Genomic DNA, 27,721 nt, shown 5'->3' with positions numbered 1-27,721 from the left:
GCCTGGTCTACACACAGTAAGGTCTGCCAGTCAGACTTCAGCAGAGATGCACTGATCTACCTTTTCCTGGCTGATACTGTTTCCTGATTTTTTAAAGGATTTTAATATGTAAAAGAGGAAAAAGGTATCACACAAACTATCTTCTTTGATAGTGATGTTAGCTTTAAAGCCAGTAGAAAATGAAAATAATTAAAGCATATCCCCTAACCTTTGCCGGATTTTGATTGAATTCAGAAAAGTGCATCCATTGGTTGATGTGTTTGTAGACAGAAAATTGTTCACAGTTTTTACGCATTTAATGAATTTGGGGGAAAAAAAATTCAGATTTTTCACTATTTGATCTGCCGATCACCGACCAGATCGGACAATCAAAGATTGTCTGATTGGTAACGGTAGTTTATCTACATTTGTAAATGTCTGATTTTCTTTTAGCTTTTTTTTTTTTTTTTACCTTTAGACGGAAAACTTTTTTAATTTAGACCTTAAAATGCAATTTTGTTTTGTTTTTATTTCTTTCAAAGAAAAAGCCCAACCAGGGACTGAGTGTGCAAATTACCCAGAGTCTACAGAAGTGCAACATGTAGAGAAACAGACCCTTTGACAGTGTGCTCTCTCTGATCAAACAAACCCGAATGACCGAGTGGATCTGCACACTTCAGCAAAATGCAACGTAAAAACAAACAATCAAACAAACTCATAATCTCATTTTCTGCTCAGGTTCACTTCTGTTGCTGAAGCGACTGTTGTTGTACACAGACTCTGCAACACAATGCTCTCGCCAAACACGTGGAACACCAACAACAGCAACAACGCCACTAAGTCTACAACATGAACACGTACGCGCACACGCAAGTCAGTGCTAGCATGAAACTGTTAGAAATTACACATTACAATTCGTCAAACTTGCTCATTTATTTGAGGAGTGAGGTGAAATTCAGCAGCTTCTTCACAAAATGACGTTGAAGTCAAAAGAACGTGAACAGGAGTGACTCCCGTTACTGCAATTAATGAAAGTTGACAGTTTTGTTAGTGATTATTCAGTTAAGCTACCGTACTTTACATCATTCTACTGTGCCGTGACAATGTGTTTCATAACTATATTTGTAAAAAGAATTACGGCATTAATTTAGAGCAGCTGAAGCGGCGTAAATTACTGTTTAGCTACAAAGTCGTAGTTGCCTGCAAGTTACTTTTATTTTACCAACATGCACATTACAAGTCTCAGCACCTGGATTTTACCTGTCCACCTCCGAGAGACACAGTGTCAAAATGTCCTACGTGAATCCTGCATTCATTGGCCAGAGGAGGTTTGGATCTCCTCCCTTTTTTTTGTTTGTTATGGTATACAGCAGAGAAACCTGTTGTGTTGTTTTCATGTCAGATCATCATTTCGAAATCTCGGATCTGAGGCGCGAGGGGTAAAAGCAGGGACAGGGGGAAAAAGTCACGACCCTAGGCACAATTAAACGTTAATGCGCTGCATCACAATCCGGCCACCATCACAAGTTTTAAAGAGCAGCAATAAAACCGCAGCATTGAATAATAGTGACTTGTTCTCAGCACATATCTAACGGGCTTTTGAAGTCCAACATTTGCTCAATGTAAGATCAGTGCGATCCACAGTGCAGACGATTCCTACTGATATTTATGAAGTGTATCTAAAAAGAAACTCAAAGACGGTTTTGTTCTTTAAAACGGAGAAACAGCCAGTTCCCTGCACTTTTAATTTTAGTTCACTTTTTTTTTTTTTTTTTTTTATATAGACACAGTGCATGTATTAAATAATAATGCAACAAGACAATTAGGGGTTGAAAGTGTGAAACTACTCCTAGATGAATAGCTTCGAGATGACGTCTAGTGCAAGCAGTCTCATGGTAAATGTCTTGTAAAGCACAGGCAGCATTTCAAAGATGAGGACAGTATGGAGGAGAAGAGAGAGGGAAAAAAAAACAACCTCAAAGCAAAGAAGGCAAATGAAATGAACACGGAGCAGGTACTCACTCGGACAGATGCAGGAACAGCCCCCCAAAACACATCAGTGAAATGCACCGGTTCGCCTTTACCATCCTGTCAGGGTGCAAGCTATAGTTGCCTTGGCCCTGGCTGGGCGTTATTTGTGAGCCAAATCCTTAAAGAACAAGAAGCTTTCTCTGCGCCTAAAACCTGCCGACAGACAGGGGGCTTTGAAGGCCCCCAACTGAGCTCGGCACAGAGCTTTGAAGCCAACTGAAAACTGCGCTTTATGGGACTAAATGAAAGCGAGGGGAAAGGAGGAAAGTTGGAGAAAAAGCCGAGAAACACAGAGGACTGTTGCTGGGTTTTTTTCTTCTTCTTCTTCTTCTTGCTTTCTGATTGTGAATGTGTCTGCAGCTTGATATGTTCGCAGCAGAGTTATCCAAACTTTGTCTTAACAGTGAAAACAATGTCAGCGTGCTACAACATGACAGCTTCTATAAGAGTAAAAACGACTGATGCATAGATATCCTCTCACCAAACTATTTTACTTATCGTCAAAAGAAACCAATACATATTTACTGCACATGTATGGCTTCTGGCACATATTACTTTAACAAACTGTTTTGTTTTAAGCTTACTTTACAAACACTTGCAGTATTTTTATCTGTTTACAATAGTTTTTTTGTGATTTCAACATCATGTCCATGTGAATAATATTTGTTTGCATAAATGCTATATAAAACTGAATAAAGGGGACAAAATATTGCATAAAAATCTAATTGAAATTAGTTTTTTATCCACTGGAAAAGGCTTTGGTAAAACATGATATTTTCTCTGTAGACTTTAAACAAGGCCCCTTGCTTTTAATGCAATGTCTTGGACATTTGCTATAAATGGCTCTTTTTGTCTGCTTAGTTCCAACATTTAATAATGTTTTGTTGTTTTGCTTTTTTTTTTTTTTTTTACACTTCTTGTTTTTATGCATGATTTGCTTTACAAACACATGAACACATTTTCCAAAAATAAAACATACGAGTTTGTCTTTAAAATCCCCCCACCCCAATATATTTGCATTCCTGATGTTGAGTCGGCACGACAATGAATGTTTGTGAAACCATTCTGATCTTTGTTTTCCTTCACTTTTCATTTCAAAGGCTGCAATTTTGCAGTGCTTATGCACAACCTATTATCAGATTTATCCACATTAATCCCAAAGATAGTCATGGGTGAAAAGAAAAAGCTTTCTTAGAGAAAAAAGACGCATATTTTCATGGTAATAAAAATGTTTGTTTGTCACATTAACAGTTTCCAATGAGGTGCAATGCTTTTTCTTTTTCCCCTCTCCTCTTTTCTGTCACCTCGTTGTTTGAACTGCGGTTATGGAAAAAAAACAAAAAACAAATCTAATGGCGCGAGTTCTCCATGACACATCATTTCCACGCCGCTTTTCATGTTCCTCTGTTGAACTAATTATCGGAGGGGAAAACAAACAGCCCTTATATTTCCAGGCCCGGAGCCCGTGCATCCTACAGGCGCCCGGGACGCTCTCTGTGGAGACACATCTGCAGTCAGATCGCTCGCTCTGGACACACTGAAGCCATTTATCACTGTCTCCGTCGCTCTTTCAGCGGGTCCTTTAGAGGCACACACACCATCTCGAGCGGGACAAAACAGCGGACGAGCCTCTGTGATGTCCTGACTCGCTCCACTCCTCTCCTCTTCCAAAGCTCCGGCTCCGGCGCGCTGGGACCCAAAACCAACACGCACACAATGGGGCCTTGTTGGAGTCGCCCTAATGTTTCTAATGTCATGTAAATGAGACGGGAAGAGGGCAGGAAAGAAGAAGAGAGGAGCGGAGCCGCGGGAGGAGGAGGCGGTGGGAGTGTTTGTGTGTCCGAGGAGGCCGCTAAGCTCCCATTACCAAAGGATTAGGCAAATGCTGCCGTTGTATCGACGCTGGTTCGACAGCGAACCGCCAACCCTAATCTCCTCCTCTCTTCTCTCTTCGACAACGCCTCGTCAACGCCTCCTCTCCTCCCTCCCTCGCTCCCTATATAGTCCCTTCCACCACCTCCTCGATCGTTTGTCGAAAAAATATTTACAGAAACTTTCTGGATCCGACTCCTCAACTCCAATTTACCCCCCCCCCCCCCTTTTATTTTCCTTTTTTTCCCCCCAGTCTTGAATATCCACCCGAGCTCCAAACTCAAAAAAACACAAATACCGCTAGACTTACTTGGTTTACAGCCAGAATAAATTTGTCTGTTCATTGATTTCTCTGACATGAGATGTGTGTGTGTGTGCGTGTGTGTGTGTGTGTGTGTGTGTGAGGGGGGGGGGGGGGGGGGGGGTGAATGTGCAAGAGGTGATCAAGCCAGAGTGCTTCTCTGGTTTTTGCCTGTGATGTGTTTGCCTGGAGCCTCTCAGTGAAGTGGTGACCTGCTGGCTCCTCAGCTCACCGGCTCCTCAGTTCGCTGCTCCTCGGAGCGCAGGCAGGGGGACCAGGGGCCGGTCCCTGGATGCTGTGTCCCTGAGCGCACTGGTGGCTCCTGCAGAAGGCTTCACTTCTGTTTCATCCGCCTGCAGAGTGAGAAGGAAAGAGCATGTGTTATTATCTATTTGTCAGGACGGGGTCTGCTTCCAAACTTCGCGCTGCATCTGTACGAGAGCCTTACGAGCCGATCACTTTTGAGTCGGAATTGCACAGATTTACTCCATCCTGGTATCTACCCAACATTAGAAAAACGAAACAAAGGTCTATTAATCTTATTTTCTAAGATGAGAATTTTGTGGTTGGAACTACTTCTGAAGAATGTCTAAATACTCCTTGAATGTGTAGGCTAAAATCAGTATTTATTCGCTCTAAACGTGTTAATCAGTGTGTTTTTAAATGTCTGTTAGATGTAAATGCAGACGTATTATAGCCCAGAATAACCAGCATGAAAAAAATGAGCAAGGACAGCTGGGTTTAAACTCAGAGCTAATCATTTTCTAACACAGAGCTACACAATAACACAGCTTCATATTATGCACAAGTCCAGAAGATTTGACGTTCGCCTGCGAAGGAATGTCGAAGAATTATGGCTGGAAATCGTTATGTCTTGATGTCAAAATATTCATATAAATACCAGCCAAGTATATTTTTGCCCAGAATATTGTAACATGTTGTTATGCTGACCCTCACGAAGTAGCGTTGTAAATCCACAATCCTCACATTAGAAAGGAGGCGTCACAATTATTTTCTTTTTGGTCCATATCCAAATTTAGGAATGTCAACAGTTTAACAAAAGGCTCAAATATAATATAATAAATAGCTGTCTCTGCATTCGATGAGAACTTCTTGAAATTAAATATTATCTAGCATCTTTTCACATTGACGTAATTTGGCAATACACAGATAAAAAATGCTTTGATTTGATTGATAAAATTATTTTTAAGGACACAAATGTAATCTTGAAAGTTTTGCTTCTGTGTCCTTCTAGTCTAGATGGCCACATAAAAACTTATGGCGGGCCCGATTTGGCCCCCGGGCCTTGAGTTTGGCACATGTGCATTCAATGAATAAATAGTCAGTATTTCTGCCCTGCCTCCACCAACAATAATGTTACTTAAGTCAGAGCGATGAGTTATGATAATTTACTTTTCACACCCTGACTGCCCCATCATAAATGAAAAAATATGTCCAAACAGACAATGTAAATAAGGGAGGGGTGGGGGTGGGGGGGGGGGGGGGGGGGGGGGGAATGGAGCAGCTGCCTTTAAGTCAGCTGAAAGGCAGTGTGCAGCCAGGAGAAGGAGAAATGTGATAGTATCAATGCTTTCCATGAATCTTTATTTAATGAAACTCAAATGACTAGAATATCTTCGGTCATTTAGTTGCCTTTCTTACACCTCTTGCTGTGCGCCAAGGTGTTGCTTTAAATGTGCAAAATATGAAAAAAAAAAAAAAAAACACAACAACAAAAGAGCAACATATGAGCCATATGTAACATGCGAGAATGCAAAAACAAAGACATGCGTAATCTCTGCAGGAGTTCACAGGAACTATTCAAAACAGCTCAGGCTGAAGAATGTTGTCGAGAAAGGATGCAGCTATTCTGAGACAAACCGGCTGTGTGATGTTTGTTTGTGTGTGTGTGTGTGTGTGTGTGTGCGCGCGCGCGAGCCCGAGCTCGTGCATGTCGGGCAACACCGGTGACACAGTTGCAGGAGGAACTTGGAATACTCAATTATCACATTAGCTCATCCAGAGAGCAGCCCGGAGAGGCCGCGCGCGGAACACGCGCACGTGCACGCCAGAGAGTTCGCGCGCATCTGTGGCGCTGCCTGCAGGCCCCCCGCTGAGGAGCTCAAACACACCAGCTGAGGGGGCGGCGGCGGCGATGGTGTTGTGGAAGGGAGGGCGGCTGGTTGAAGAAAAACACGAGGCTTGCGAGTGACATTGAGACCAAGGTTAAACACGAACCAGCAGCTCTGCAATAGGCTGCCTTGGGAACAGTAGAAGAAGAAAAGCGTCAGAAAATGCTGCAGCCTCGCCCGTCGCTTCTGGAGCCGCGGTAAGGTAACAGCTCCAGATTCTGAAGGAGCTACCCATCACTTTTTTTATTATTATTATTAATTTTTTGTTTACCCACGAATATCCTTAATAGTCTGTTTGCTGGGTTCCACTTCAAATAGAAGGAAATGACATTTGTATCTGGAGTCAAAACGGCAAAAACTTGGGTATCAAGCTAGGCGTACATCATTTTAGAGGTCAGACTGGCCTAAATAAGCTACAACTGAAACAACAAAACAAACATCCAGACGAGCATCAAACCTACAAGAGGACAGAGAAATTGTCAGATTTTTTCATTTAATTTTTTTGCATTTAAAGCAAAGTTCTGCAGTGTATTCATAGCAGTTTCTAAAAGTTGCTGCTGGAAGATTTGCAGTCACGCTGCTCTTATGGTGAGTAGTGAGACGCCAGAGAAAGCGTCACAGGCCGCAGAGAAGAGCGGACTCACGCTCCCGCTCTCTTCCACCTGCTGCTGCACACCGCTGGACAGCTGGCTGAAAGAGGGCTCCAAAACCTTTCCCTCGCTTATAAAAAAAAAGAGAGAGAGACAAATTTGGCTGCTCGGAAATACGGCGAAATGTGAAATGTCATTACCGATCCAGACAGTTATAATGTGGAAATGAAAAGATTTGCATTAAACACTCTTTACATGACAACAACATGAAACTTTGATTAATCAAACGTCGGCTTGTGAACATTATAAGCAACTTATTTTCTTTTTGCTTAATTCTGAGTGTCGATATCAAAGTCAAAATAATCAAATGTTATGTGTCTGTACTGAATTGATATACTGTATTGCAAATACTATGTTGTGTTTTTTTTTTTTAAATTTTAGTACACATTCACATCATTATGTACATATTAAAAAAGAAATCATCCTACCAGATTTGCCCTCTGTGGAACAGTGGAAGCTTTTTCTGTTCAATTAGCATTAAACATGTAATAAAGAATATATTATTTCAGCAGATGTAGAGAAATATTGATAGCCTCATTTTTACAATTTATTTTAAACACAGTGAAATCCACCTCATAAGGATCCATACTTGTTTAAATGAATTGCTGAGCAAGGTAAGGTTTATTAAAGGTGGTTTTTAATACATTTAATACATTTTTAATCATTGATCTTAATGAGTCAATTTACATGACAACATGAAAACACTCATAGCTTTTCAAGAAAATCATATTGTTTGAAAATTCAGCTCCACTAATTATAACTATCCAGCTTTTTATAGCAAATGTAGAAAACATCTATTTTATTTAGTTACCACCTGAAATATGCTCCGTAACACCAAGCTGTTTCTTGAAGACAAGCCAGCATCAAGAATGATCTCAGACGCTAATAAATATGTTTTTTCTGATGCCTTCAACCAAGTTTATTTGCAAATATGTTCAATTGAGTACGTTTGAAAGAATACACTTTTTGATTTATTCGTACACTTTATACAAAAGACTAGAGAGTTATCCTGGCTTTTTTTGTTATAGTCAGACTTGCACAGAAACAAAACAAAAGCATAAAATCGAGATCAAAAGAAAGAGCGCTCCGTAAATACAAACACCTGGAATGTTCTGTAGCTAGGATAGCATTAAAACAGATTAATTCACATAAAGCATCTCATGTAAGTCATGAATAACAAATCTTTATCTTTTAGATGTATAACAGAGTCGGGATAAGACAAGAACAAAAGCTCCCGTGCATCAAAGCGGTATTTCTCTGGGATTGTACCCTTCTCTTGTAATTACCCTCTATGATAAAAAAAACCCAACAAACTAATATAACTAATTTATGACTTTAGCTGCATTTAATTCATTCAACCACTCCCACACATCTTACAGAAGGGATTTTATTTAATTTTTTTTCCTAAGCGTTGTAGATTTTCAAAGTTTTCATACGCGGCGTTCTTTCCCACTCCGGGGTTAGACAAAGAAGCAGAGGGTCAAGGTTCACGCGGCTAATAGCTGCTCAGGGTCAGCTCGGATACCAATCAGGTGATACGGCCTGAGTGGTGAGGCTATTTAAAGTGTAACGGGTCGAATGTTGGACTGCAGGGATGTGGGGGGAAAAACGTGTTGCACGTGTGCATGCGTTGCCATGTGTGTAGAGTGTGGGACTCCACTGGTACGCTGTTGGCAGCGGAGGAAGGGAGAGAGAATACGTAAGTTTAGCTTTGTTTCAGTACGCTAGTATCTTAATGTTTACAGTTAGTTTGCCTTTTTATACTATGGTCACTCCTCGTAAGGTTTTCAGAGTATTGGGAGATTTTTTTCTTCTACACAACAATGTTCCAAAATCAAGATCATGACCAATATCACAAAATAATGGCATCATCAATGACAACAACAACCGTACGACTTTCCAAAACGGGTCTAAGCTGATTTCTGACAAACATCTGCATAAGGAGACACAACTGCGACATGCAGTCTGTTCCAGTGACAGGAGGTGAGACACCTTGGACAGATCAGCAGTCCATTGTAGGCCAACACAGAGACATAGGAGGACAAACAATGAGACACAGCCCAATGATTAGGAGCTCTTGTTTTATTTCTGCTTATTGTCTAATTGAATCAAAAAGGGTACTTTGATTAATCCTTGGGTAACAAAATAGAGAAATGTGTAAAAGTGTTACGGAATAATCGAGCAGTCCAGAACCCTGTCAACGATCCTGCAGAGTGAGGATTTGATGTGTGGAACAGCAAACCCAGGCCAAGATAAATGAGCGAAAGCAACGTCTGCAACTCCAATGTGAGTTCATAAGGGGACTATTTGCACCTACATTTTTTTTTTTTTTGATTTTTGCAAAAGTTAGAAAGCTAGTTACCACCCATCTGACGTCTACAGATGGTTTGTAATGAACTTTGAAAGAGTCATTTTAATTCACTATTCTTTTTACTTTTACTTGAGTAACACTATTCTCTAAAATACTAGAATTTGCACATAACGTTACCCTTTGGTTTGTCTCATCAGATAATTTTCACAAATGAAATCAGATGTTACAATCAATAAGCTACCAGGACAGAAGCAGCCTTTTTGCCAAGTAGTTTTGTTCCTTTTTCTTGAGTAATTTTTTTAGGACGATGACTTTTATTTGAGTGAAAATGTATCTGATATGAGTGACAAAGAGTATGAACTATTTTACAGTATGAAATTTTTTGACTTTTACAGCCTGTTGCTGTTAAGTTTGGAGAAATAGTGGTTAGCGATTACCTAAATGATCATTTCTGGAGTTTGACCCTTGATGTGGCGATAAGAGGACTTAGTGTTTTTACCAATAAAATGTCATTTTTTTAGTGTTTTTTTCTTCTTCTAAGATTGCTTACTAAATAAGATTTTGCTAAACATTCACCATCATTTGAATATATGAAGGGAGATCAACTGGGATGCTTTTTTTTGCTACACAACAGTGTGCATTTAACTGAGCAAAAACAAATGTATACATGTAAAATAAAAAATCCACAGTTGGACTTTGTTGTTGCGTGCAATAGTACTGCATCAAAAGTTTCACATCAATTATCAAACACTGGCAAAATACTGCAAGAGAGGAAATTTCCCCATTGCTACCTGCAGGATATATGAGAAATCATTTAGATTTTAGTGAGGAGGAGAAAAATCTGCCAAGTAGAGTACATCATCACTGCTCCAGATATTTAATTTGGTATCCATATTTAAGTTTGCAAACCTGCATACAAATGTACGTATAAATATTCATCTTCAGACGAAGACAAAATTCTCCGCTTGGTGAGCGTGGAGCCCATTTCAAAGAGATGCGGGCTCCGCACATCAAGATCAAGAAGTGGTCGAGGCTCAAGTCCACACCTGGGAAGCCGAGTCAGGAAGTGAGTGAATGAATTAGTGAGTGAATGAATTAGCGGGGCTCTCGGTAGGCCTGTTTCTCTTCTGCTGTTTGGTTCTTAGTACTGTTTGTGTTAGGAATTGCTTTTAAGAATGTGTCAATTCATAGCATATTTTAAAGTTGTTGCCTCTACATGTGCCTGTTTTAACTTAAAAATCTTACACTTTTAAAAATACTTCTTATTTTTATTTTTGTAATTGAACCATCCCCATTGTGGGATTAGTTGTCACAAATGGCAGATCCTAAGTTTTAAACTGGTTTAACTGGAGTAGCATAAGGCCACTATTATGAGCTGAAGCTTTCGTTGCACATACATTTGGAACTGACCAAGGATATCACTCTTATTATTTTGGAGAATTGAAGTTATGACTGCTGGACATGAATGGATGGATAGTGCCTTTTTTTTTTTTTTTTTTTTACCCCTCCAGGGGGTCTTTTTGTGGGCTCTTGTGTCCCTTATATCACAGTAGGCTGACAGGAAACGGGGAAGGAGAGGGGGGAAGACATGCGGCAAATGACGTCGGGTCCGGGAGTCGAACCCGCGACGGCCGCGTCGAGGACTCAAGGCCTCCAATACGGGTCGCGCTAACCGCTACGCCACCACGGCACGCCCAAGGATAGTGCCTTTTAAAAGTATTCATGCCTCATTAATTTATTTCTCACATTATGAACATACAGTATACTTTCATGCATTTCATTGGGATTTTCTTTGACAGGTCGTCATAAAGTGGCACATAAATACAATGCAGAAAAGCCATACTAAATCCTATATTCGCAGCATCCCGCGCACCGTGTAATTCCACAGTCAACAATACTTTTTGCCCTACAAAAGTAACACTGCACATGAAACATGGTGGTAGCAGTAACATGCTGTGGGACTCAATATTGGGAAGCTGTCCAGTTAGGGTGGGGTATAGGACGATCATCCTAGACCAGGAGTATCAAACTCATCTTCGTTTTGGGCCGAATCAAGATCATGAATGCTCTTAAAGGGCCAGTTGTGCCAGAATGTATTGATAAAACTTGTTTACAAACCGTTACAATATCAATAAAGTCCTAAAACTAAATATTATTGAACTTCTTTTCAGTCCCTCCAGGATTTCGTGATACTTTTTGTGAATTTTTACAATAAAAATCAAAGTTTTTTGTGGTACTAATTTGGAAATATTTGTGCTTATTTATGATGGTAAATGTGGCTTTTTGACTATAATCTGACAGCAATTAGGGCTGAGGCAGCTGTTTAGTACAACCAAGAAAGTTTTTGACCATTTTTGAGAAAAATCTGCAATGAACTACCCAATTATGTAGTAGCGCAAAAAAACTGCAGGGATTTGTTGGTTTTGCGTGAATTTCCACGATAATTCTCAAGAAACTGGAGGGACTCATTGATACAATTTGGCAGTAATCAGATAAAAACATCATTGATTTGATTGAAAACATAATATTTAAGCACATTTAATGTTTAGTCTAGAATCCAGAGGGCCACATAAAAAGCTATGGCGGGCCAGATTTGGCCCAAGGGCCTCGAGTTTGACACGTGCCCTAGACATATGGTCAGGACTTCAATGGAAATGTCTGGATCAATGCATATTTGTGTGTTAGAATGGCCTAGTTAAAGCCCAAACGTAAATCCATGTGACATCCTTAAAATGTTATCCATCAAATCCAGTGCCAAGACTCATGAGAGGTCAAAACTTCTGTCTCTAGCCGACAATGTTCCTGATAATTACCTAATTTGAGTTTAGCTGCTTCTTTTTAGTGCTCTTTGGTAGAATCACCATTTAAACTGAAATACATCTATGGTTATGTATAAAAAAGTGAATAAATTTTAAGAGGAACAAAATAGGCCTTTCCAATGGTGTGGCTAGTTATATATTTAAGGCTTAATTGCTGATCTTTAAATACTATTTTGTGTGGATTTGAACCATTTGACTAAATGATCTTCATAATTACATTTTCCATAAACCTTTAGAAAATGATTCTGTTCATATTGTTATTCACTCTCATTATCATCGCTGTTTCAGAATGCATTCGGACTGAAATCATTGAATCCAGTCAAAGTTTGTGGCTCGTAATCACAAATTTGTACCTTCGAATTTTTAGGATGAATGAAATTAAATAAATAACTAAAAATTCCCCAAGAAGTGGTAAAACAGAAAATAATCAAAACAGCTGAAGAGCACTGAAGGAAAAGGTGGAAGTGAGAAGTTGAATTCGGGTGTCCATTGTCATTCTAAACACACAGCTGTGTTTTGTGTGCGCTCATGGAAGTAAGCGGGAGATTGACAGCCAAAGCTGATCTCAGCATTTTGACGATTTGGAGCTGCGTCTGAATGTAAAGAGCAGACAATTTGTTTGTGGGTCTTTGTTACTCTTTTCCATCATTCGCTTTCACTTTTTCCATATAAAAAAGTGAGTCCCAAAGACACTTTCCTTCTTTTTTAGGATTCTGATTCCTGCTTTTTCTTTTGCTAAAGGGGATTTCCACACTGTATAACAATCCACCTGAACAAACATCAGCCTCAGCAGCTGAGGCTTGATAGTATGTAGTAAGTGGTGTATGAAGTCTTTTCATCTACACCGAGGTGACTAAACTGTAGTATTTATAGGACTTAGTGAGTAAAACCCGCCACAAAGGGGAGATCTTCTGCTGTTTTGTAGTAGCTGATTCACAAACTTTTGGTTACGTCTGTGTAAGTCAGGAAATTCTCATCTGAATTTAAGACAAGCTTCTGTAATTGTTATGTCTTTCGAATCAACAGAACAGTAGAATAAAGCTGTAGCATACAAAAAAATGTCTGATTAGATTATTTTAGTGATTCCTCTCTGGTTTTTAGTGATGTTTTTAGTTGTCCTACAACGTTGCGCATTTTACGCCCATGTGAAACAGAAATAGGTACGGGTCATCCCTGCCACGCCCCATCAGAAGGTTTTTCTTGCTGGTTTTCTTACATTTCTTAAAAGTTAAATCATTAAACTGAGAATTTTAAGTCCTTCAAAAATATTTTACAGCAATTGGCTCACTTCATTGACTAAAAAAAAAAAAACAGAACTCAATCAGTCAAGACTGGATTTAAACTTACTATTAATTTGTTCTTCGGGGATATATTCTATATACATCTGAGGAAATAAAAAGTAATTTTTGTACCCCGTGAATAGCCTTAAACATACTGACTATGCTTTTCATTTAAAGACAAGACAAATATGTGACTGTTTGGTGTCAATATTAGCAATTTATGTCTTTTTTGCATTAGAGATACACAATGTTTTTCCTGCAAATTTCAAAGAGAGAAAGTCATTTCCATCTCATAACCACTGCCGGGGTAAATTGCGGTCATTTGTGAAGCTCATCTGTCACTTATTTACTTGTTTATCTCTTGGCTGTCATTCTCTCTGGCCTGAATCCATCTTACATTTAGTCTTCTCACCTAACAGCTGATCCGACAAACTCTCCAATGATTGCTCCGGCCAACTGTGACTGAAGCAGGCGCACCTGAGTGAGTGGGGGGGGGGGGGGGGGGGGGGGGGGGTGAGCTTACTGCTAAACTGGGCTGCTTACTTCAGACTGAATGAGAGAGCGAAATGAAAATGTGTGTGTATGTGTGTTCAAGCGCATAAAGTGTGGTAACCTTTAATTTTGGCTTTGCGTAGGGAAACATCAGCGTGGGGTCAGGTGTGCTGCGTCCTGCCTAGCCAGCTAACCTGGATGGGAACGCGTGGGCGTGGGTGAGTGTGTGTGGGGAGGTCAGCTGCGGTAAAGGACCTGAGGATTTGGGGATTATCTTGGATTTATTTGGGACGTTCGCTGCTTTTCTCGGGGCAGCTACAAATTATGACGAAATGGCAGCTGAGGGTTTGTCGCTACGAGGATGAGATTGACGTTATTAATCACAGTTTTTTTCCTCCCGTTACGAACGCTCGGGGCTCAGCAGATGAATCATGTTTCCACTGAAGATCGACCACAATTCTGCTGCATAATGCAGAGTTTGTTCAACCACTCTGTGGCTGAACAGAAGTGTAGCCTGCAGAAACTCTTTGCAGCGCCCGTAGATGAGTCTTTTTGTTCCTCTTTCTGTTTACCTGCTCAGTTTGCACGCAACCTGCAGCCTTGTTGCTTTATCTTCTCTCCCTTTAATTTTTTTCTCCCCCCCTAACACACACAAAGACTCAAATTTCTTTCTATCCCTTTTATGCTGAACTTGATCCAAAAGCAAACTACACTTTCAAGCACCAGGGTTATTTTGCCAAAACAGGACTTGAGTTACAAACACAAAGTTTTCAACAACGCTCCACATCATTTATATGGAAAAGCTAGGCGTGTTTGTAGCTAACGTCATAATGTAGCCCCACACAATGTGCGCATTTGCCAGCCCGGCAATATTTATGTGGCGTTGTTCAGAGCTGTTGAGACGTGTGCTTACTAAATCCTGCATAATCCGATTTCTGTCTCACTGTAATGTTAGCAGCACATCTGGACTGGCGCACTAGACAGCCAAAAGGCCTGTGTCTGATGCTGGTGAAATTTACATTTTTAATTATGTTGTTTTTATTTGAGCTCTGCTTTAGTTTTGATCATAAAAGAGAATAACACAACGCAACTGGTTAGATTATCTGTTAATTTATTTATTTTTGTCCTGAAAGCTGGTGACTTCAGCAGGTCTTGCAGATCCAGTTGTCTTAACACTAATCCACCACTAAACACAACTTAACTTCCTCTTGAATGCTTCTTCTAGTTCAATCTCTAGTAGAGCGTCTGTTGTTATCATTATAATGGAATATAACTGCTGATAACCCAATAAACTTTTGATAACTGAAGAGATGAGAAGCACTTAAAGTTGGCCTTCACATTAGATTAGTGCATTTTTTGATTTACGCATTCAGAAAAATTAAGCACACAGACATTGGGAAGTTCTTAAAAAATTAAATGCATCTCAAGGTTCATTAAAAATAATCACAGAGAAAAATGAAAAGCCGCATAGACAATACTTCATCTTAATAGGAAGTGAAGTAGAGCTTAAATGAGAAGCAAACAGGTCAGTTTAATCCACTGAAAAAGTTTCTTCTGAATTAAACAAAATTAGACTCATCTGTCAGCAAATAAATAAATACATGAATAAGTAGAATGTTATTATTCACAGGTCATTTTTATTTGCATTAAATATCTAAACAAAAATACGATTTAGATTTTTAAAATCATTTTCTTGAGTGACATTTTTAAAATGTATCTATTTTTTAAAATCTAAATATAAAAATGTAAAAAATATTTTATTTTATTTTGCAAAAAAAAAACAACATTGTCATTGCTATTACGGGGTGGGCCATAAGTTTCCATGCATACGTAGGAGAATGTAAAACGTATATTTCTTTCATATTTCAGATACCCAAGAAGAGGCGTTTGACAAAAGAGCAAAGAATTGAAAATAGCAGTCGCATGGTTGCACGAAACTTTAACAGAAAACATGGAACGAGCGTCACACACGACACTGTGGCAGAACTGGAAATGTTGCAGATCAACCACGAAGTGGTCCAAGACGTGCACAGAGTCCCACAGAAATAAAAACGGTTGTCCAATATAAAATGTTTATTTTTTTCTACGTATGGAAACTTATGGCCCACCCTGTAGAATGATATAAATAAAAATATACATAAATCACCAAATAAATTAATGCACGGTGAATAGATCATGCTAAAATGTGCCTAAAATCAATATTTATATATTTAGTGCAAATAGGACAAAAACAAACCTCTCACTTGGGATCTTATAAGGTAACTTAAAAAAAGCTGCATTAGCTAGGCCAGTGAACTGATTAGGAGGACGACGTAATGCCTGTGTTTGCCTTTTCACGGTTTCTCTCCCATAGCAGACACAGGTGCAAACAGAGAGCTAGTGTTGGACGGGCGGGGGGGCTGCGGTGGGAACGAGTGGCACAGGTGGCACAGAGCCCCAGCCGTGCCGAGGGCATCAGCTCGGCATGTGGCGCACAGCCAACCACGCACAGCATATGCCAAGGGGGCGAGTGGGGGAAAAAGAGGGAGGAAAGGGGTTTTTCTAACTACCACATGGGTCCGCAGGTCTCCTGTCTTGCACCATATGCTGCTGTCAGCATGTCTGTCTACCTGCATGCCTGTCTGTATGCCTGCCTCTTTGCCAGCTGAACAAAGTGCTGTCTGTCAGTGGTCAAACTGTGGGTGCCAAGATGACGGGCGCACGATTCGACAGAGGTTTCATCTACCTTCGACCTAAAAAGATCCTGTGTATACAAACACACTCAGACCTACATGTGTGCACTCGCACAAATGCCCACAAGTACAGTGCCAGCTTGTGTCATTATCATATTCATCAATTATGTAAACAGTTATGTGAACACAAGAGTAACGCGCGCACACACACACACACACCCCCACTCACACCGATTCTCCAAAATACATGCATTTTAATGAAGTGCCGTGGGGCTAGACATGACCTCCGCATTGCCTCTGTACACATATACACACCAACACACAGGTGTTTGACATTGCATAGCTGAGGGCAGAAACCATGTCTGCATCAGGATGAAAAACGGGGAATATTTATGATTAAACACATGAATTTGGGAGAATTATCTCGGAATAAATTCCCTGAAGTCTTCGGGAGTTTATGAAATTAAGCAGAAATGCATAAAGCCATTCAACAAAAACAAGCAGAATGTATCCCATAATATGCGATTAAGTATTTGTTCACTAAATACTAATTATTCACCTTTCTGCATATCCTTCCCATGTTTAACATAGAGTATAGTCAGGATAGTACCAATTTATTCATGCCCATGCTGTCAGTCTGACAGAGACGCAGCACACACCTTGAGGGCTGAAAAGTTTGTCATTGGTGTGTTTCAGGCAGAGTGCGGTATTAGTGAAATTTTGTTGTCAGATTTAATCCAACTGGTTACTGTAACCTGGTTGAGCTGCGGGCCATGAAAGTTTAGAGCTCTAATTTAGGTACATACTAAAGTTTCAGCACAACTGGATCATTCAGGTAAGAGCTAATATTTGAAGTCTTGCATGTTGTCACTGACAGTGACGTCGGGCCACTTTTTTCAGTAACGAGTAATCTAACGCGTTGCTATTTCATATCCAGTGGTCAGACTACAGTTGCTTATCAAAATCATTTTGCGTTACCATTTTCTTTTGCCGTAACGCACAACCTGGAGGCTGGGGGAGGTTAAAATCCTTCTTAGAGTTTTCCAGACAATAGTGGACCAAACAAAAACATGCACAAATTACTAATGTTTTTCTTTTTTTGTACTGTATCCATTAAAAAAGTCTCCCCTTCAGTTCAACCTTATAAGTGGAGACACATTATTGATGTTACCATTATAAAATAGCTTACAATTTAGTATTGGCAAAGATCAACGTAATTTTCACATTTCACATTCGTTGTTGTTAGCAGCTGCTGAAAGTAACTAAAAAAGTTACTTTTAATGTAACTTCGTTACTTTCCAAATCAAGTAGTCAGTGATCTAACGGAGTTACTTTTTCAAGGAGTAATCAGTAATCCGATGAAAGTTACTTTTTCACAGTAACTATGCCATCACTGGCCACGGTTATGTTTTACTCACATCGTTACCACATAGGGTTGTCACAATACTAAAATTACCAACCTGAATACTAAAATAATTCCCAATATCAGTTTAAATGCTGTGGATATTTGTTGTCTTTACATAACGCTTCTTTAAAAAGAAGAACATCCAAGAATACAATCAATCATTGTAGTATGGAAACCAAACCAACGTGAGGTGAGCAGTTTAGCAGGCTTGTAGTACAAAAACAATTTAATTGAAAGTGCAACATATGCAATATTGACATCTGTTTCTTTTAGCACAACAGAGTACTTTGGATTCAGTTGAGCAAGTAATAGGAAAATGCATTCCCTAACATATGTGGTTAGCAACATCCTTGCACAATTTCTGTGTTTATGGTCATTTTGCTTCATATTTTCTCCAAAAATCAACTGGAGTCTGTATTTGTACATGTGAGTACCAAACCAACAGGGCTGTGTCCAATATTTTCAGTAGGAATATGGATAAACTACTATAGATGAAATGAATGAATGAAGATATTGATTATTTTTGACAACTTTACTATCAGTCAGTCGTTGCTGCTGGATCTGTGGGTGTTTGACTTTCCCCCCTTTGATTTGTTAATTCTTGGATCCCTTGCTCAGCCTCCTCTCAACCTGTTTGTTCTCCGTCTCAGCTGTGACTCCCTCACCTGCAGCCCATGCCATCATTCACCTCCTCCTCTGTGTATTATTGTTCTCTGGTTTCATTGTGCCTCGCTGGCTCTTTCGGTGATGCAACCCATTTTCCCTGGTCGCTTCTCTGCTATAAGATCTGCAAGATATCGGTATTTGTTTATCAAAGAAATGCGTCATAATCATCCCAAACTCCAGCCTGCATGTTTTTAAATTACTTTTTAAATCGTTGTCAGGTTTAGTATTAACCAATGAAGTAATAAAAATAAAAATAGAATAATGAATCGATGTTATAGAAAGTCTGCAACCCAAACAGATCTTTAGAACTAGCGATGCTTTTAATGATAATTTTACAGACCAAGGTGTCACAGACTTCCATTTTTGTCCCCATTAGTAGCTCCTTTGCTGCTGAAGTCAGTCTTTTCCATCTAAACTCTGTTGTAAAGCTGCTGTTAAATAAATAAAACATGATATTTGTTTCTTCTCCAGTTTTTTTCTGGAGAAGGAACCAAATGATTAGCAGCGTCAGACTGCATTTTCAGCTCGGCTTTGCCACCCAATGTTCATTACCATTTTGACATTTGCAATCAAAGACTTTCCTGAGACACAGAGTTGCTAAAATCCATCTCAAAATGCCAGAATATATAAGAACAATGGTCATGAATGTCTATGCGGTGACAGAGTAATGAGGAGACAAAGAGAGACAGGGCTTTCAGTGGCCTCTCCTATTTGCTGACTAATGAGGGAATAATTGAGTGCAGTCGTCTCCCTGATTAGAGACAGGCTGGGCCTCGAAAGAGACAGAAAGACGGGAGTCAGGTCTTTCTTTCTCTATGCTTTATCTTTCAATCTCCTATCCTCTCCACCCTCTACTGGACAGATACTTATCGCACCAGATACTAATTTCTACTCATGCGCGTTATCCCCTACGCATGCTGTCACACACTGGTACTGATTGCTGAAACAATACGTAGCTCCGTCTGACAATAGCAGCAGCATAATTGGCCCAGAGGACACAGGCAATGACATTAGCAGCACAGAGCACAGGGGAAGAGGAACGGCGGAGCAGGCTCGTGATTTGGTTAAGAAAATTAAAGAGCAGGGAGAGAAAGTCTCGTTTTGTCAGCAAACATCCTCCCAGACTGATGTGTCCCGAAAGAGGAAAGTGTGAATCCAAAACAGATGTTTTGGCTTTTATCGGTCAGAAGAAAAAAGCCGCGCACACCGAAATGACTTAAGAGTTGTATGCAGAAAAAGATGAACAACTGTGATGCAAAACATCATTTCATATTAAAAAAAAAAGCAAGAATTACTCAAGGAAAAATAAATAAAAAATAAAATAAAAACTAATTTGCATAGCTGTTCAGGTGGGACTCACAACATGCATATTCTAATTTATTCTTGATTTAACATTTTATACATATTTGTAGGCATTTAAAAACGTTAATTTAGTTTCCATACGGTGCTAGGTCTAAAGAAGGTGAAGATCAAATATCAAAAGAGGTGGATAGCAGAGTGATTATACACACCTCTCACTGTTGCTTTAGGTAAGAGGTTGAGACCTCTCATATGTTCACATGGGGGCTGGAGCTTGTGGAATATTAATGTATTTTAGAGGCAAACATGAGCTTGGTCTAATTTGGTTCATGAAAAGGACAGCTATCCCAAACACCCCAGCAAATCTGCAACTGGATGATTAAAAAAAAGACAATAGTCAAGTTTTTGCAACGGTCCAGTTAAAGTAAAGGTAATGGTAACGATAATTCTATTTTCACCAATGGGAAATTAGTTTGCAGCATGTCCACATATCAAACAACACATGGATTACACACAGACAAAACAGAAAAGCCAAAGTTCAACCATTCAACATCAACAAAAATGCAACGTGCAGTAGCACCAACTCCTGATGCTCATTTTAAGTTATTGAGCAAAACAGTAGCCATTGCTGAGAAGGAAACTTTATGTCTCTTGGTCTTCACAGCTGACATTTCATACCGACGACCGGAAGGAACCAGCAGAAACTCTCCACGGAGGTGATGGTCTCAGCGTAACCTGACAGAACGTGCCTCTTACCAGCCACTTAATCCAGATTACCCAGAATGGTTTTGTTGATCAGAGACAGATTTCTGTACCACGCAAAAACACAAACCAGAAAAGAAGCTCATTAAGACTTTTGTTATGTGTGAAATGACTACACACCAAAACTCTGTTTCCTTAGGAATTACCGCTGTTGTTGGACCTTTTTTTTTTCTGTGCAAACAAAATGTGGTTCAAAGTGACTAATATTTGAACAAACCCCAAATAATAGTCATTTTCCACCAATTCAACGACGCCTCCAATTACTACTGTTGGTGCAGGATGGCGTGGCGACTTCCAAAAGTCGATTATCATTTCTTTTTAGTTTTCAGAGTACGGATTTTCCAAAGTGACTCATCACACACCAGGAAGTCTACACTTGATTTAAATGCTGTGGTAGGTATCGAAACAAATGTCTGCAAACCTTAATGCAGAGAACAGGATGTCTTCTGAACATTTCTCATTTTTTGACTTGAGAGCCTGATAAGTCATGGAGGAAACAAATGAATGAAGTCGTTGCTGCAAACAGTTGGTGTGACAAGCTGTTGAAACATGAGGTGGACTGTAGGTACCCGTAAGCATCCTGTAGGTGCCCCTGTGGGCAGCTGTCAGGTGCCCTGTACTGGACCACTGATGATTGGCATTAGCTGCCCTTCGACTCGTGGCACACACTTGCCTTTAGGCGAAATTCTTACAGCCATAATCTTGTAATCAGTGTGTGATGTTGACTACGAATAAAGTACATGCTGCTTGACACTTTGTACTAAACATAATGGCCTGAAAGTCTTGCTGAATGCTGATGTATCTATTTTTGAAAACACAAGTGGTTTGTATCACCATGAGAAAACAGTGGAAAGGCAGTGGAAGCTGTAAAAGAACCAAAACACAGATCTGTCACGAGTTTGCCAAACTACAGAAAAGGCAGGAGAAACTCTTGGTAGCTAAGCAGGGTATAAAGATATTCAAGTGAGATTCCAGAAGAAGCAAGATCTCCCGATCACGGAGGAGAGGAAGGTGGGAGTGAAAGGTTTAACATTTATCATCGTGTTCCCGTCAACCAGGAATCGCATTTTCTCACGCGGTACCGATCTGAAACGACGAGTCTCTTCTCCGTCCCGACACATTCGTTGAGATAGATAATTATTCAGCTGCTAAATAATTTGTAAAAAAAAATTAGTCTGCGAGGCAGAGTGTGTCAGAATGGAGACGCTCTTTTCCCACGTCATTACTAATGTCCCAGGCTCTCCCTCCACGGACAGCGGCACGAGGACAAAAACAGGAGGCGCTCGTGCTGGAACGGATACGTGAACCGCAGCCCGAGTTTCGCGAAAAAAATGATTGCTGCTCTTTCCTCTCTCCGCCTGTCAGAAGGGCTGCGGTGTCTTTCACACGTTCCCCTCAGCGTTTGTCTCTTGTGATCCGCGAAAGTGGAGAAAAGTGGAAGCGCGCACACATAAACAAACACGCACAGAGAGCCCCGACAGCGCGGCGCCTGGAGCCGCGGTGCAGTTCGCGAGCGAAGGCGTGGGTGCCTGCGTGCGTGCGTGTGCGTGAGTGTGTTTGTGGGACGGGTGCCAATCTTGGCATGGCTGGATGCCGGACTGAGGGCCTCCTGAGAGGGGACCAGGGGCACAACAAATTGGCACACTACACTTCGCAGTCCCACCTGCGTGTGTTTTTCGGCGCCCGTGTGTCTGTGCGGAGAGCAAGCCGATATTAATGTGTGTACCTTGTGTGTGTCTGTGCCCATTTCCGTGGTGAACGCGCCGTTGTGTTTTTTTGTGGAACCTTCTGGCTGGGAGCAGCATCAGCTGTGGATGCGATGAGGGAGAGAGGGCTCCTTTCCCTCCGTCTTGTTTTGATCAATCTTTCTCCACCGTTTTTCACTCTCCTCGGCTCACCTCTCCCTCTTAGCCTTCACCCAGCCAGACTTGTTCTTGGCTTACTTTGAGCCCTTTCACATGTTTATTTTTCATAAACGCATAATTTGCACATTTCATCCGAAGCAGAAGCCTCTACCTCATAAACAAGCTCCCCTGCAAGGAAAAATGTATTTATACTTCAATATCTGCATTTAACAAAAAATAAATCCTAGAGAAAAAGAGAGAAAAAAATCAATCAAGTGTTTGTTTTCCAGTTCTTGGAGTATTTCTCAGTCTCTCTATGGCTTAAGAGTGAAGATGCACATATTTTAAAACAAGTAAGCAATATTCACCAGCAAGGCTTAAACAGCTAAACTAGTTTCAATCAAATTTTCACAGGAGCAAAAATCTTACTCTTGCATTTATCCACAGGCTAATCTTGGTGCTGCAGAAGTACTCACACACATTATTTTACGTTTTGACACATTTCAAATTTGAACTTTAACATAACCTGCTATGGATTTTATGTGTTAGACCGAGACACAAGGTCTGCATACTGTTGAGGTTTACAAAAGATAACATTTGGCTTACAGGTAATTCCAAAGTAAGTCATCTGAAAATGTGGTGGGCGTTAATATTTTCTCCAATTCAAGCAAAACTTTGTAGAATGTCTTTTTACTGCAATCACACCTGCAAGCTCATACAAATACATTCTCCTTTGCAAGAGGGTTCAAGTATGGATGGAGAGCATGTGTGAACATCAGCTTACAGTTAATGCATAAAGGTTTTCATCCTTAAATTGACTGGGCCATTCTGGACCATACATATCCATATACAGCTCTGGGAAAAAATTATTGTTGTTTCTAAATGAATATTAATTTGTTTTCTTTGCATTATTTGAGGTCTGAAAGTGTTGCATCTTTTTCATTATTTTGACCATTTCTCATTTTATGCAAATAAGTCCTACATTTTTGCTTGGAATTTCAGAGACATGTCAGTAGTTCACAGAATAAAAGAACAATGTTCGTTTTACTCCGACATATACCTATAAAGAGTAAAATCAGAGAAACTGATGATTTAAAGCGATCTCTTTAACTTCTTCCAGAGCTGTATGTTTGGGCTGTTGTAATGCTGGCAGGTCAACTTTCTTCCCTGTCCAATGAGTTTTCCAGCCTCTGACACATTTTCTTGTTGTCCAGACTTTATCTTCTCCATCTTTTCCACCATCCACTAGCAGCTCACTGTGGACATGGTGTGTTCAGGGGAGCTTAGAGAACAGGATCTCTTCAGATCTTCAGTGCCTTTCCCACACAGTGGCGACAACGCTGTCCACTCTTAAGACTGACTGTCATTACAGTTTATTTAGAACCAAGTGGACCTAAATGGTCCTCTCTATGGATAATCTCCTGGGCTGAAGAATTTCCCATTACCTCCTACTGTCCACAAGATGCAATCCAAAACATTCTTACTGGTTCTCAGAAAGCCCATAGTAGGATTATACAACATTTACTCTGTACCCAGGGACTACACCATGTCTCACAAAGCAAAATCTTCATTATAAAGCATCATCAGGCTTCATTATTTGGGCAGCTAGAAGCTGTTCCTTATGATCATTTTATAAATCAATGAGTTTGAGTGTTTAATTACCAAAATGTATGTTTTGTTTTTACTTCCCGACTTCTTAATGTCAGAAAAGCCATTCACTACGTCACTGTCTTATTCGCTTTGTTTTTCTTCTCCAAATCATATCATTAAAGATTGACCTTTACAAAAGGACATTCCCTGTTCTTTATTTTCAAAGTTGAAAATATTGGTTTTCTCTGTTGTACACTGCTCTTTATTACGTACTGCAACATAATTTTATTCAGCTGTAGAAACTATTCTGTCTTCTTCAAACCCAAAGGTGGCTGCAGACCAGTTAAAGTCTTTGGATTGTGGGAAAAACCCTAAATATTTGGGAAACACCCAAGTTTTCATGGCGAGGGCATCCAAAGCCTGCAGAGAAAGGCTTTTAAACTGGAAACTTTTTGTTTTGAGGCAAAATAATAACCCCTTAATCCCGAGCGCCACCCCGTCTCACAGTGCAACTACATGACTAACGATCCTTGAAGACTGAGAGAGTCCTCAACTACAGATAAACTTCCACTCCTGGTGTTTTTGTCTTTTCCATGAGACTTTTCCATTGTCCATTACAGTGGTTTAAATGTAATCTATTCTTTAACTGAATTATTCTCTAAACTACATCCGTCCAGAATGGCATCGTCCTCGTTGCTTTCCACCCACATTCTGCCCAGAGTGTTTAAAAAAAAAATCAATGAACCGACCAAATTTCTTGGATGTTACACACCAGAGATGTGCAACGTTGCCATATAATAATGATCTGCAGAGCAGTGAAAAAGTATCTGGCACATCACAGAATTTCATGTTTTCACTTTTAAGTCACTTGTAAAAAATTTTCTCATCAGAAATAATAATATAAGTTCTCTTGGTGAAAATATCTGGATTCAAGGCATGAGTATTTGTTACAGTCCAGACTTTGCAATCTAATTACTTTCTTCAGGTTGTCCAGGTCCTGAAGCAGCACTGCATCTCCATGACCATCACATTAAATGATAATCAAACTGATTTTTGGTCAATGTGATGCGGACCTTTTTGGTTAGATGCCGGTTTTACTTTGGAGCTCGTCCGTCAATGCAACGATGCCCAGTCCCTTTCTTATTGTTCGTCTTTCTTAAGAGCGCCCATAAAATCTTATCTTAGCTTATCCTATAAAGACCCAACCTCCTGTATTAGTTGTGGATGTCCTCTTGGAATAAATGTGGTAGGCAAGCAAATCCGCAGGAAGTTCCTCACTGTTTGATATTTTTTCCATTTGTGGAAAAAATGACTGTGCCAAACTTATTGTCTGTTCCTAATTGCTTTTTTTTATTAGGACATAATGTGTTGCTTTTTTTAGGTCGTAATTCAAGTAGTTAGACAAACTGTAAATAAGTAATTTCTTGATTTCTGCCTGATTCGGTGTTCAGGCCTGGGTTTGGCTTGTGGAACTGAGGTCAACACTTAAAATATGGTTATACACAGAATGAATTAACAGGATTTTTATTCTTACAAAATCAAATAATCTTTTGTTTATTTTTTATGATCTAAATTAAAAAAAGGAAATGCAAGGAAGAAATTACACTGTAAAGGTGTAGTTTCTTCTTCGGTGTTGTGTCCTGGGGAAACAATACTGTATATCTTTAGCTATCTGGATGTAACTCTATGTAAGATATGTAAAAAAACATAGCATAGCTACTCTGCAGGGTTTTCATGAAACAAATAGTAGACATCTGAACCTTTTTTTTTCTTTTGCTTGACAAGGTGTTAAAAATATGGATGCTTAAAACAAAACTCCCTTAACAGAGAGTTTCTTAATGAAGATGAGAAAGAGCAAAGGACCAAGACATGAAAGATTTAATCTCTGAGGCAGAAAGGAGCAGTGTGCACTTTGAGTCAAAACCCTTGTCCTGTAGCTTAGCTTCCATGTCAGCAACAGTTACAATCATTTACTAAGTCTGTGCCAGAAAACAAACACAAAAGAAATAAAAGGGATCTTGATCATCTGTTATTGTTTGGCCGATTAAGGTAGCGAATTGTACGATTTTTGGAATCGTGTTTTGATAAATATTCCCCAAAAGTCACTTTATATGTCGCCAGGCCAGCTGAAGGTGTTTTACCTTGTATCCAAGGACAAAAGATTTTTATTCTGGATTAGTCAACGTCAGACGTGTTGAGACCAAGGACAGCTAAACTTTATTTGGATCCAAACTTTCACTAAAGATTTAAAGGCCTGCTGTTTTTCTAAATCTCAAAATCCTAAAAATCTAGAGGATGCAAAGAGGAAGACTGACGCCAAGAGCCGAGTGAAGGACAGAGGGCAGGGAGCTCAAGAGAGAGGGGAGATCTTCAAGCAATCAGGCGCTCCGATAATCTGTGGGTTCAAAAGAGGGGAATGTCATTGATCTCCCTGAGGACAATGCCATGCAGAGCCCTGTCTTCAATGCTAGCTACAAGCCCAGAAAATAACCCTTCAACCCTGCACCCACTCACACAAAGCCAGGCCCTTTGGTTGTGACTGTGAAAAGAATGGAGTTCCTACTCAGTCAGCTTGAAGCCTTGTGAGTTTACCAGGCCCAATTACAAGAAATACACCAGCAGTCTGCAGCATTCATATTTATTCCTGACCAATAACATAAATAGAGATGTTGATACAGGATGGTCAAGGTATTACATAGTCCTTATCGCCCATCCGTTGATAATTTTGATCATTTGTCTCATTTATTTCAATAAGGTTCTTTTACCTACATCTATTAGAGCCTCGCAAACACAAAGGCGGCTCTAAAAATCCAACCTACTCATTATCTGATAAACTACTTCAGCACACTGCTTGCTCAAAGTGGTGCAACTAAAGTGCTATCCAGCAAACAATAGTGGCGCTGTATCTTACTTTCTAAATATATTGGTGTCATTTATGCTTTTAAAAAAGGTTCAAACGACAAAGGTAACAACCACACTGTTAGTTTTGGGGGTTTGCAGAAATGATCAACTAGAGTTCACTGTTGTCATGATAACTCAAAAATCTTAGTGCACTAGATGTTTACCTATGTCAGAGACATAGGTAAACATTTACTTAATTTTCTAAAAGCCTAATAAAAACTGCAAAATGCAAGATATTATAAAGCAAAATAAAAAAGGTAAATAAAACTGAAATATATTAAACGTATTTTGTCACAGTTATTCATTATTCTTTATTTACCTTTTTACAATAATTGTATTTCCTACTACAAATAAACTTCAACATTGAAAACACACAGAAAAATGATTGGTTTGTAGCAAACTAACACATTACAGGGCACTCATTAGTAACACAGTGCCTTGCAAAAGCGAAATTTTTCACATATCGTCACATTACAATCTTTAACTCCAGTCTATTTTGTTGGGATTTTAGTACCTGAATGTAAATCTTAGCCAAAGGGAGACATGTATACATTTCAAAATGCTTTCCAAACAAAAATCTAAACAGTGTAGTTTACATTTATATTCATTCCCTCTAACTTAATGCTAAGTAGAAACATCTTTTGGTGTCACTGAACTATTAAAATCTTCAAATCTTGCTTCAGATTCTCAAATGGATTTAGGTCTGGACTTTGAT

At 39.7% G+C, this 27,721-nt stretch overlaps 1 protein-coding gene and 1 long non-coding RNA gene across 2 annotated transcripts in view; one reads left to right on the top strand and one right to left on the bottom strand.

The window, feature by feature from the left end:
• LOC116717313 (uncharacterized) overlaps window positions 1–27,721 on the bottom strand; it is a 65,901-nt gene that overhangs the window by 26,937 nt on the left and 11,243 nt on the right. The window contains exon 2 of the long non-coding RNA XR_004338725.1: window positions 4,416–4,536. This is a non-coding gene — a long non-coding RNA (uncharacterized LOC116717313). The remainder of the gene's footprint in view (window positions 1–4,415; window positions 4,537–27,721) is intronic.
• cmtm8b (CKLF-like MARVEL transmembrane domain containing 8b) overlaps window positions 6,258–27,721 on the top strand; it is a 38,017-nt gene continuing 16,553 nt past the window's right edge. The window contains exon 1 of the mRNA XM_032558579.1: window positions 6,258–6,512. The gene's annotated coding sequence lies outside the window, so the exon portion shown is untranslated. The remainder of the gene's footprint in view (window positions 6,513–27,721) is intronic.

The sequence above is a fragment of the Xiphophorus hellerii genome, chromosome 3, assembly GCF_003331165.1.
Source record: "Xiphophorus hellerii strain 12219 chromosome 3, Xiphophorus_hellerii-4.1, whole genome shotgun sequence".
Classification (NCBI taxonomy): domain Eukaryota; kingdom Metazoa; phylum Chordata; class Actinopteri; order Cyprinodontiformes; family Poeciliidae; genus Xiphophorus; species Xiphophorus hellerii.
Note: the sequence above shows the minus strand (reverse complement) of the source record. Positions and strands in the feature narration are given on the sequence as shown.